The following is a 12,778-nucleotide window of genomic DNA, read 5'->3' as shown; positions in this document are numbered from 1 at the left end:
TTACCAATTTACAGTCCTTGTCATTGTTCTCTGACTGCTGTCTATGTGTAAAATGTGATGTCTTTAAGGTCCAATGAAATCTAGCAAAGAAACTCAAAATGGCTAGTGTTTCTTGGTTAATAGATTTCATTTTCTTCTTCATTCGCTTCTAGCAAAAGCCAACCTACTTCATATTCTATCATCTACCATTTTCCAAAATGTTTACATGTCTGAACTCTTTATCCAGGAATACAGTTAGGAATCTTCTTATTTTATGAAAATAAAAAAGTATAATATTTTACACTTTTTACACATGGTAAACATTTGAGACTGAAACTTTCAAGGAAATACATGTACAGCTGACATCTATTATTGTGATCCATCTTAAGTCTGAGAGAAATTTTCTGGACAGAAAGCAGGTAGGCTGGCCCAGAGATACCATGAGTGCAAGAGGAGCTGAGCAGTCACTGGCTGCTACTTGAAGTTCAGAAATCTGACCAGAACTGATTACTGGTGCTTGTGAAAACACCACATCTGATACAGACATTTTTGGGGTTAAATTCACCAAGACTTCATCTTTTGTATGCTTTGCATCTCAATTAAGAGATAAAAGTTGGATATAAGTATTAGTAGTGAGAGTGGTAATAATAATAACAACAATAGACTTCAATAATTTTTATTTTAAATAAAGTCTAATTTTAGTATTGGCTTTTTGTTCTCGCCATTGCTTCCATAAGATACAACAAAGCCCCTCAAATCAGACTGTTTCAAAAGTGTATTACAGGTTGAGAAATCCTTATCTCTAATTCAAAAATCTAAAATACTCATAAAATCCAAAATTGTCCACATGGAAGGTTGAAGTAACATATTTGCTTTCTGGTGTTTGAATGTACAAAAACTTTACTTCATGTACAAAATTATTACCAATATTGCAAAAACTACCTTCCGGCTATGTGTACAAGGTATATATGAAACATAAATGAATCTTGTACTGAGACTCTTTACATATGTTTATGCAAATAAAGGTACTCCAAAGTAAAAAAAACAAAACCTGAAATCTGTAATACTTCTGGTCTCAAGCATTTTAGATAATGGATACTTAACCTGCACACAAATTATCATTAAATAAAGCTGCCAGGTACTACTAACCATGATGTATACATGATGCCCAGTATAAGTAGCAGTTTGCAACAGCAGGAGAAGGCTACTGCCTTGTCATATTTATGGCCTTCCCACAAACAGCTGGTTACTCACTGAGGATTACAGGATGCTGGACTAGATATTCTTCTGTGTCCTTTATGTTCTCTTTGTTTATGAGCAGGCTGGAAGCAATACTTCCACACACAGAAGATTTCAATATTCACAGTACACACAGACTTCTGGATTCAGGCAGCTATGAAGAGGAGGAAAAACTTAACTGTTTCGATTTGAGCATCTCCTCTTTTCTTGTACCTAAACTAATCTGTTAAACTGGGTAGAACTTCAAAATGTTTAAAATGAAGTTTTACTGAAAAGTAACACACTAATATAAAATCTAAATAAAACACCAAAATACTACAATGTTATGTATTTAAAAACCTTACACAGCATGAATGTGTTAATTTTGTCATGTATTTTATATCAACTTTAATCATGATGGTGTCATACTGCAATTTAAACATCTGCTTGTTTGAGGGGCTTTTGTGTGCTTCTTGTGCACATGAAGCTAAACCAAAACTGAACATAAGCTGTGAAAGTAGACCATTAAAACACTTAAGCTAGTGGCAACCGTAATTCTCATGATATTTAACCAATAGACAAAAATATGGTATTGGAGCAGGAAATACGCCAGATGGACTGTCAGGACTTATCAATCCATTATGCACAGTGAAAGTTCATTCAGCAGCTAAGATAAAAACAAAGGCTGAATTAATTTGTATTCTGTTCACAAACAACTAGCATACAGTAGTCAAGCAATTCTGGGCTTATGAAGCCACTTGCAGGCTAGATCATTTATTTAACTTATTAATTACTGACAGTGCAAAATTTCAATTATATCAACATTATACAAGAATTTGCATAAATATTTAAGACACAACAAAACAGTATACATACTGTTTAACTCTGGCTTTCTCTATGTTAGATTGAGATAAATCATTTGATCATCTAGGAATATAATATGCAATTGATTCAACATACCATGTTCTTCCAGTACTTCAGCAGGTTGCACTTGCACGCTGCCAAATTGGACTCTGTTTGGCTGTATACCTAGAATATAATATATTGATTCAGTTTTTGAAATGGCAATGCAAGAGACGGACATCACATTGTACATGAAGTTATTATAACCCTTTATAAAATCTCATTTAGAAAATACCACATTAAAATGAATCAGATTTGTGCAGAATAAATCGGATTTGTAAAACAGAACTTTTAAACATCATTCTATACGAGTCTAGAAATTTTTAGTCAAAACGACAACCTTAAAAACCTTGACTGACTTATTCAAGGGTCAATGTTAAGCACTGCACCTTAACCCTTATAAAAAAAAGGGGGACCATCCCCTCATCCCCTTCTCAGAGTAGAATGGCAAAAAGGCAAAAAGACATATTGACTCCCTATTACTCTCCACCATGGCACTGTTTCCAGTCTTTTTGAAAGCCTGGGTGGGAAAACAGCATCTGCCAGGAATGGCTGGCCCCCCAAAGGTAGCAATTGAGCTTTCATCTCACCACAGAATGACTCTTGACTTATCTACAGGTCATATCAAAATCCATAATTTTGGCCATGACTTACACATTAGGGCAACATATATTACATTTGCACAATTGATGTCAAGCATCAACTACTGAGAAATAGTATTCAATTTTTTTCACTTTACTACAGTATATAGTTTCTTTTACCAACCTAATTTATCAGGAAGAAAGTGCTTTTTAGCTATTGCTATTATCAGACAATTGGGAATAACAAATCTTTGCTAGGAAGAAAATGGCAAGACGCTCTGTTTTGTTCTACAATAGAATGAAAAGTATATGCACAACAAGCAACACAACTATTGTGCTATGTTAGATAAAGAGACATTTTTGAAGACCTCCTCTTTTATACACAATACAGTGGAAGAAGCATTCAACAACTTAATTGAGTTTGTAACATCTCATGATATGAATTGGTTGAAATGCATTGAAATTACCATAGGTTGGGCGCAAGCAATATCTGTAAAGCTTACTGGACTTCTAGCATAAAGAAAACATACCACTGGTGACTAAGTATCATTGCTACAAATAGAGAAGCTCTAGTTGCTAAAAAAGTATCAGAAACACTAAAGGCAAAATTCTCATTTTTATTTTTTAAAGCAAATAATCAAATCCTTTTTGACCAGCTTTATAAAAATATAGACAGTGAACATCATCAACTTTTGTAACACTGTGCAGTGCGTTTGTTATCAAAAGGTAAAGTTTTTTCTTGGTTTTGAAAATCCTTGGCTCTTGTTTTTCTAAGAATATAGAAATCCTCTGAAAAATGTAGTCAGAATACACGTTTCTACTACTATGCTCAATATAATAAAGCTTGTAAGTGAAATGTAGTATCAGTCACCTTATTAATTAACAATTAAGAGGCAAGATTAGGGTATGATTCAGGACATCATCATTCTTATTGTTACTGGAACTGAATGCCCTTTGTCAGCAACTTTAAATAGGTACTGGTGCACTTTAGTGTTTTTAATCTAGAGTTAAGTCTTGGAGGTCTGCAGCAATGAAAGATATTAAGGGGAATCAATGGTGAAGAAAATGTTGAGAACTGCAGGTGTAAGCTGTGCAATTTTCTTCCTTACAAATATTAATACTTCAACAACTTTATATAGTGATGTATTTCCAAACAGTTTTTAAACATGTGTGCAATATGAATCAATATATGCCAGGTTTACATGTAACTATGACCCATTACGTAGCACTATGACCCACTGTTTAGCATTAACGGGCCCAAGTGTATAATTGTGTTCAACAATCTACCTAAGCAGCTGCTGCATTTGTTTTCACTTTGGAAAGAGTTGTCAGCTTGCATAACACTTGAACCAGAGATCCTGGTTTAAAACAAATTCTTGTCTGTTTTTAACCCAGGATTATGAAGTCTACTGTTTAATGTTAAAGAAATTCTGAAGATTAAAACATCTGGAGGGCTGCAGGTTGTGCAGGCCTGCTCTAGTCCCTTTCAATATCCTGGATATGTGTGCGGTACACATTGTATCACATTAGGGATCTATTCCAGAACCTTCATGCAGTACAATTTCTGTGTATAATCTGGAACCCTATTTTTCTTACCTCAAATGAATGAAGCAAACCAAAGAACTGCACAGGAAGACCTAATGAAGACTCCTCTAGGCATAAGTCTTTTTATAATTCTTTTACAACCATCATTGCGCTAAATTATTTGATGACAACACTTTATTCGCAGGCAGTCATAACAGTGTTGATTCAATTCAGATGCCACAATCTGTGAATTTATGGTCTTCTTTCTCACCCAACTTCACCTTCCCTATCTAAAATGGAATATCTAAAATGGAATAAAATAAGCGCCAGCTGCAGTAATGGAGAGAGGACACGGGATAAAGTGCAGGATGAACAACTACTATGTAGGACCCTGATGATGAACCTATGACACGTGTGTCAGCACTGACACGCATGGCTATTTTTGATGACATGCAGACACATGTGGCCACATATAGAGAAATACACCTTATAAGAGCCAATCTAATTCCATCCTTAAATTTGTAAAAGGCTCTACAAATTTAACATCTGCACGTTTGAGCATTGTTCACTCCATAACTCAGCATGGATTATACATTTTTCTTATTTAAACTATAAATACTGCAAAATTATGGGTTTTTTCTCAAAGTGACACTCCACCCAAGTTATGCTCAGGTTTTTGGCAAATTTTGACACACCAAGCTCAAAAGGTTGCCCATCACTGATGTAGGACAACTAGGGGCTAAATATTATCAAAAACTTGATGTAAGAGCCACTTTTTCAAGTCCCTAAGAAAGGAGGACAGTGTGGGGCCTGTCTAATCTTCCTTGGGAGGGAGTTCCAAAGCCCCATGGTCACCACCGAGAAAGCCCTCTCTTTCATCCCCACTGACTAGGCTTGTGTCAGTGGTGGGACTGAGAGGAGGGCCTGTGTTGGTTCATATGGGGGTGGTGCATGCGGTCACAAAAATAGGCAGGACCCAAGCTGTTTAGGGCTTTATAGGTGATAACCAGCACTTTAAATTGAGAGCAGAAACTTATTGGCAGCTAACCAAACTGCTTTAGTAGGGGAATTGTGTGCTTCCTATAGCTGGCTCCGGTTAGTAGCCTGGTTGCTGATCGTTGGGCCAACTGCTGTTTCCGAGCCATTCTCAAAGCCACCCTCCACATAGCGTGCATTACAGTAATCCAATCTTGGTGTAACTAAGGCATGGGCCACTGTGGCCAAGTCTGGCTTCTCGAGGTATGGTCGCAGCTGGCTCACAAACTTTAACTATAAGACGGCCCTCCTGGCCACTGCCAACATCTGAGCTTCAAGAGTCAAGGCTAAGTCCAGGAGGACCCCTGACTGCGGACCTGTGTCCTCAGGGGGAGTGTAACCCCACTGAGCACAGCTTGCCACCCTATTCCCTGATCAGTCTCATGACTGACAAGGAGGACCTCTGTCTTGTCTGGATTAGGCTTCAGTTTGTTAGCCTTCATCCAGTCCATCACAGCCGTTGGGCACTGGTCCAGGATCCGGAGGGCTTTCTTGGATTTTGGTGAAAAGGAATAATAAGAGTTGTGTGTCATCTGCATACAAAACTCTGGAAGACCTCTCCCAGTGGTTTCATGTAGATATTAAAAAGAATGGAACCTTGCGGGACCCCACAGGTCAAAGGCCAGGGGGCCGAACAGGTGTCCCCCAGCTTCACCAATTGGGTGCAGGTCTATTTGATGCAGACACAATGCAGGCAGTCGAGAAAGACTTTGGCTGCCTTAATTGCCACGGAGTAGGCCTTAAGTGAGGTTCTAGCCTAGGGGTCCTGAAACTAAGGCCCTGGGGCTGAATATGTCCCTCCAAGGTTATTTACCCGGCCCTCGCTCAGAGTTAATCAAAGTCTGAAATGACTTGAATGCACACACAACAACAATCCTATCTCATCAGCCAAAGCAGGCCCACATTTCCCATTGAAATACTATTATGTTTATATTTGTTAAAATTGCTCTTCATTTTAATTATTGAATTGTTTTTAAGTGTTTTTTTGCACTAAAAATAAGATATGTACAGTGTGCATAGGAATTCATTCCTTCTTTTTTTTCAAATTATAATCCAGCGCTCCAACAGTTTGAGGGACTGTGACCTGGCCCTCTGTTTAAAAAGTTTGAGGACCCTGCTCTAGCCCGTGCTCGGCCTAGATGCTAGAGTGCCTCTGCCAGAGGCACTCTAGCATCCATCTTGCCTGCTTCATAACCGCCAGGTCCCTTGTGGACCAAGAATCTGACTTGGCTCTGCAGAGCAAGAGGGGACGTTCAGGGGCAATCATGTCTACTGCTCTAGCTACCTCTAAGTTGTAGAGGTCAACCAGGGCATTGACAGGATCATCTACTACCATGACAGGAAAATCTCCAAGAGACACCAGGAATCCATCCAGATTCGTACGTCTCTGGGGGTGGACCATCTTAATAAAGAAATCCAGGGAATTCCCAAGGCACAAACAATTGGAAGTGAACCAGGATGAACCAAAGAATTAACAATTTCATATATTTGCATTTGTTTTAAAAGCTGGATAATGTATGTCATCATTGTATAACAAAACACCAAATTTTATTGTAATTTCCTATATAGCAACCTCCAAAAGAATAGAATAAGATATTTTCCCTCAAGGAACTTATTAATACTAACCATTTCCTACAACAGTATGATATTAACATGGTTTATGACCAGGTCTTTGAAATATGTAAACTGAAGCAAATAAAACTCCTTTCAATTTTCTGTAACACAATACTTAATTAGCCAATCTATTTATAAATATATGTTTCCACTGGAACTAGCTTGGAAACTAGGAAATATTATAATTTTAGTCTTCTAGAAGCAAACACTTGCAAGATACATAGTGGATTGAAATCCACTCTGTAAGCTTTTATTCATGAGGGAATCTGTAGTTAACAGGTGAATCTTGGGTAATCTTTTCAAGAATAAAGATATTTTGTACTTGAACTCTTGTCGTCTCCAGTAGCATGGACAATGGTAGAGAATTAAAGGATTTGCAGTCTGGAACCTTTGAGGATATTGGGTTGGGCAAGGTTCTTCTGGACCTGAATTTATTTGCACCAAGTGTATTGTCTCAATCTAACAAGAAAGATCCAAGCAATAAACCTTCTGCATGATGAGTAAGGCTGGTGTCTATCTGGAAGTCCACTGTTACTCTGCTGCTCATTTGTCCTATTCGCTAGTATAACTTTTGATGTTCACAGGGATTCTTATTCTAAGCTAGTTGCTGTGCACAACTATTCCTTCAAAGTTAGAACCACCCCAAATCATTAAAACATAAGAAATGCCTAGTAAAAATTATGTTCATTAATTTTAACCTAACTGTGAAGGACTAGAAATTTTTACAAATATTCTGGCTGAATCTCCCCATTTCTTGCTAACAAACTTCCACTTCAGTGGACTATCAGAAGTTTTCAAAGTAGAATCAAACAACAGCAACTACAGCTAACGGAATGGCTAAAGAAATGCAAGCAGCTATAGCAGATGAGAGTAGAGTTTAATTTACAAAAGAAACTTCATCAACATTGTTAATATTTGGCAAGTCATGTTGAGTTTGAGCAAAACAGCAACAAATAAAGTTTTATCAATAAATGAATCCTGTAATCCCTCCAGGTGTTTGCTTTCACTGCTGAAAGTAACTGTTAAAAACTTATTAGAATTTTCTTAACAGGCAGATAGTAACAATTACATAATCTAGATCCCATGTGACCAAACCTTTTTGTAAGGAAACATATGAAACTAGAATCTATACACATTTCCTGTATTCAGTATTGCCAGCAGATCTAAAAAAAAGTGCTGCATTACAGACAGGTCATACTTGGGAATTTTACATTATGACCCTGGACCACAGTTGCCCACCCTTGATGCAGAAGAAATTATTTCCCACAATTGTGTCTGTTTTATATATAAACTTAATTTTTCATTCTTGTAATCTGCTCACCTGCCCAGCATGGTGTCATTCTACAGAGAACGCCCCCACACCCTTAATAACTTCTTCCTTAAATGTGATACTTCTACATCTCTGTATGGTTGCAAAGAAAAGCACTGGGACTGTGGTGCAGCTGGCTGGGAGTCAGCTGCATTAAGTTCACTACTGACCAAAAGGTCATGAGTTCGAAGCCAACCTGGGTTGGAGTGAGCCTCTGACCACTTTGTGTAGCTTGTTGTTGACCTTTGCAGCCCGAAAGACAGTTGCATCTGCCAAGTAGGAAATTTAGGTACCACTTATGTGGGGTGACTAATTTAACTAATTTACAGGGCCATAAAAATCTCCAGCAAGCATGCGGGGAATGAGGAAGTACTTCATTGGTGTCGCAGATGGACGGTGAAGCAACAGCTCCCCTTGTGGCCAGAAAAAGTTGGAATGTTAAATAGCCTCTGACTGTTTGCCTAAATATGTTGTGTGTCTATGGCATTGAATGTTTGCCATGTATATGTACATTGTAATCATCCCTGAGTCCCCTGCAGGGTGAGAAAGGCAGAGTATAAATTCTGTAAATAAATAAATAAATAAAAGCATTTTGCTGCAGTTGTGTGCCTTCAACTCCTTTTTAATGTCACAGGACTTTCTGTGCAAGATTTGTTTAGAGGGGGTTTGCCTCTGACTTCCTCTGAGGCTGAGAGAGTGTGACCTACCCAAGCTCATCCTATGGGTTTCTATAGCTGAGACAGGAATTGCGTCCTGGTCCGCAGAGTCATGATCCAACACTCAAACTATTACACCAAACTAAGAATTAATTCATGGCAATTCAAATGTTGAAAAGGTGAAAGTTGTGTCACATCTTAAAGTTTTCTTAATTTATTTTAATGTGAGTTATCAGGAGTTCTCTGCCACAGGGAGAAGAGGCCAGCAATAAAAAAGAAATAAGGATAAAAGCCTTATGAAAGGAAGATAAATAGAAAAGCATATTTTGCTAAATGGATACAAGAATACAAAGTCATCCTTTACAATTATATTTGGACCTACCTCTGCAAATATGTAAATAGTGAGCTGTTTTCCACATACCATGAAGACATGGTTTAGTAATCTGAGGACAAGCTGAAATGAGCCTTAAGCTTTAATACACTCCCCGCTCCAGCATGGCTCTGAACACTGAAAACTCATTTACATTAACCACAGTTTAGTATGCTATCTGGTGCATAAATATGGTGAATTTTAATTATTCTTAAAAGAAAGAATACGTTCTTAAATAACCTTAAGGCAGTAGATCCTGTCTGATCTAAACAGGGTCAGAACTTGGTTAGTACTTGGATGGGAGACTGTCAATGAGTCCCTGGTACTATAGGCTGTGTTTTATAGGAAGGAACTAGCAAAACTAATGTAGTTACTCCTTGCCTAAGAAAATTCTATGAACTTCATGCGCTTGTCATAGACAGTCACGTATACATAAAAGGAAGACAGTTCTGTAAATTATGATATGAAGACAGTTTATTTCCTCTAGCTATAATTGAGATTATTTTCACTATTTGTTATAGCTTGCCTTCATTAATTAAAATCTAAGTAAAAAACACAAGTGGAAGAGAGGGGAGCATCCAGGTTAAAAGCTCATCAAGGCTCATTACTGCAATGACAACATGCCATTATGTGCAAATAAGGTTCCTTTCTGAATTATTTTGGAACATCAAGAGCTAAAGCAACATTATAGTTTCTCCCCATTTTAACTGCTTCCATTCTATATCAACAATATTCATAATTACACATTGCTCATCAACAAAGTAGGTATGCTTATTCTGTGAACTCATCAAATGTGATTTGTTATATGAGCAGAGCTTTGAATATTATGCAAGTGAACAAGAGCACCTAGCCATGATTAGAGAAACGTTTCTTCTAGGCCTTCAGCACGGTTCTATGATCACCTTCTGCTAGGAATTCCCCTGTGCAATCCTATAGCATTCAAAGATCTTAACATTACAAACCATGTTCAACTATTGAACTGTGCCACTAGATCTATAGTATGCTTTGGCCAGAATGCCAAGACATTGTTCATTTCAGTAAGAAAACTTTAATATGAAAAGGGTCCTGGACATCTCATGTAATATGTAGGACTACTGTACATATCCAGGATATTCAAAGGGGCTAGAATAAAGCCTTTATCTACTTGACTGTGCAGATTTCCCTTGCATGATCTAAGAATCTAATGGAATTACAAATATTGTGTGTATGTATGTTAAAAATAAATAAAACATTGCATTTATTGACACAATTGTCTTTTGCTACTAATTTGTAAAAATAAAGCATATTTCAACCTAGACTGTGTCTGGATTAGAAGGTTCCTGAGATCTCCAAGGAAGGCATTCTGCATTTTTTGTAGGAGAAAGAGGATTTCTTGGAAAGAAAATAAAACAGTAGCCGTCAATGTTTGCTTCCTAGGTTCTTGGAAACAGTAATATTTAAAACCAGATCTGCTACCATATCTTCCAGATTTGCATTACCTACCACATCAAAATTAAGCCATTATTCTGTTTTTATGGCTATCCTATTTTACAATCTCTCTCAATTACAGACCCTCATGCTGGAAGGAGGAATCTTCTAAGCAAGAACATCCAATGACAACACATATCATGGAAGGGAGTGGAGTGCAAACAAACTCTTTTCAATCAAAATAATTAAAAAGAAACTGAAAGATTGTAGAAAGGACAAAGAGGTGAAAGAAGAGTTGCATATCATCTAAGTTTCAAAGTGTTTTACTCTTATTTCTACCTATGAAATTATAGAATTGATAACTGGCCCTGTCTCCTTCTGAAACACTTCTAAAAGCCATTAAGAATTCTATTGCTAATATCTAGTTACTAACTAGCAAAGCCAAACAGTATTTCACGTAACTTAAAGTCGTAACTAAGTTACTAATGTTTTATTATCTACCCAAGTATTCTGATTTTTAAATATTATGAATAGGAACATTTTGGGCTCTTGATTTACTGTGAAGTGCTGCGCGCATGTGCCATATAAAAGGCAGCATTTGAAAAAGCAATTGGTTGATAGGTTAGACCAGCAGCTCTTAAAGTGTCTTGGGGCTCCTCGAAGCATACTGTGCTTCCCTCCTCCTCCCCATCCACCTCTAAGCTTTTCCTCCTCTTTCCTGCCCCTCCCCTCCCCTTGCATCCTTCCCTGTGAAAAGCCTTTTCCCGTGCTGCCAAAAGCATTTTTCCCCACCTCCCTTGCTGGTTTGCCTTCCTTGCTGCCCAGATCCTTTCCCCCTTGCTTTGCTTGCTTCCAAAATTCTATTTCCCTCCCATCACCCAAAGGGTGCTTTGCTTTTCCTGCATGGCAGAAGGGAGTTGAACAGGATGCCCCCAAGGGTTTCTGTTGTTGTGGTTGTTATTACAAAAGATGGATAGTCATCTGTTGGGAGTGCTTTGACTGTACTTTTCCTACATGGCAGAAGGACGTTGGACTGGATGGCCCCAGGGTCTTCCACTAAAATCCTGTTAAGTAAAATTATTTTTCATTTTAAATTTTGTATAGTTCTTTCTCTCCCTGCCCCCTTTTGCACTACAAATGGGAATGTGCATATGTATAGGAATTTGTTCATTTTTTTCAATTAGTTTACACAAACACTTTGCATCCATCTCCTACCTGCCTGACCCATCTGTCAATTTTTTAAATGCAATGCCTCAAAAAGTTTGCCCATGTCTGATATATATACATTATATACAATATAATATAGAAACATCACTTGACGGTACATGAGAAACTATTGCTTCAAAAAGGGCTCCGTGGCTGAAAAGGTTTGAGAACCCCTGGGTTAGACAAATAGAAGGAATATTGTTTTCTACTGTAGTGCCCTATCCTTCCAAATTTCTTAGAGTCTTGGTGTTGCAATAATTTCTATTCACAAGCAAAGGCATAAATTACGATGCTTTATCAACAATCATCAAACTGCTGCTAAATCCTATTAATAATAATAATTTATTTATGTATATCCCACTTTCCTCAAAGTGGCCCACATTAAAAATGATATAATTTTAAACCTACAATGTATAAATATTAAAATAGAATTAAACACAGAATTGGTAAAACACATAACAACTGTATTTTAGCACAAGCTTCTGTGAATTATAATCCCTTTCTCCAGATGAACCCAGGAAAGGATCTCTCAGATACATTTCTAACAATGTTGAAACTCTGTGCCATCACCCCAAAATTAAGTGTGGGGCACATCTATAGTGTAAATTTAATTAATGTAAATTTCATCCTTTACACTCATAGTAGAAAAAAACAACTAATAACTTTATTTCTTTAACCTATCTAAAGATATATTTTAGACATCATTAAAACCAGCTAAAAATTAACTCCTATTCCCACAAGCGAATGTAGATCTACTCTCCACCCTCGCAAGATAAGACACTCCTGAATAAGTGCTAAAGTTTACAGAGTGCATGTGGACTTTAATTCCTAGTTGGTGTCCGAAACCAATGACCTGAGAGTGCTCTCTTGAGAGAGGGAAACAACTTGCATTTCAAGACTAAGGCAGAGTAGTATTTCTGTTTTTGTTCTGAACCTTTGAATTCATTTCAGATTTTTGGCAACCCAAAGGAGAACC

At 37.4% G+C, this 12,778-nt stretch overlaps 1 protein-coding gene across 4 annotated transcripts in view; it reads right to left on the bottom strand.

Annotated features, from left to right (window-relative positions):
• UBE3A (ubiquitin protein ligase E3A) overlaps positions 1-12,778 on the bottom strand; it is a 45,192-nt gene that overhangs the window by 29,646 nt on the left and 2,768 nt on the right. For 2 of the 4 annotated variants that reach the window (XM_060769802.2, XM_060769803.2), the window contains exons 2-3: positions 2,158-2,226; positions 1,234-1,372 (exon numbers count right to left, since the gene is read on the bottom strand). The gene's annotated coding sequence lies outside the window, so the exon portion shown is untranslated. The remainder of the gene's footprint in view (positions 1-1,233; positions 1,373-2,157; positions 2,227-12,778) is intronic. The other 2 variants (XM_060769800.2, XM_060769801.2) reach the window with 1 other exon arrangement.

Source organism: Anolis sagrei, chromosome 3 (genome assembly GCF_037176765.1).
Source record: "Anolis sagrei isolate rAnoSag1 chromosome 3, rAnoSag1.mat, whole genome shotgun sequence".
Taxonomy (NCBI): Eukaryota; Metazoa; Chordata; class Lepidosauria; order Squamata; family Dactyloidae; genus Anolis; species Anolis sagrei.
Note: the sequence above shows the minus strand (reverse complement) of the source record. Positions and strands in the feature narration are given on the sequence as shown.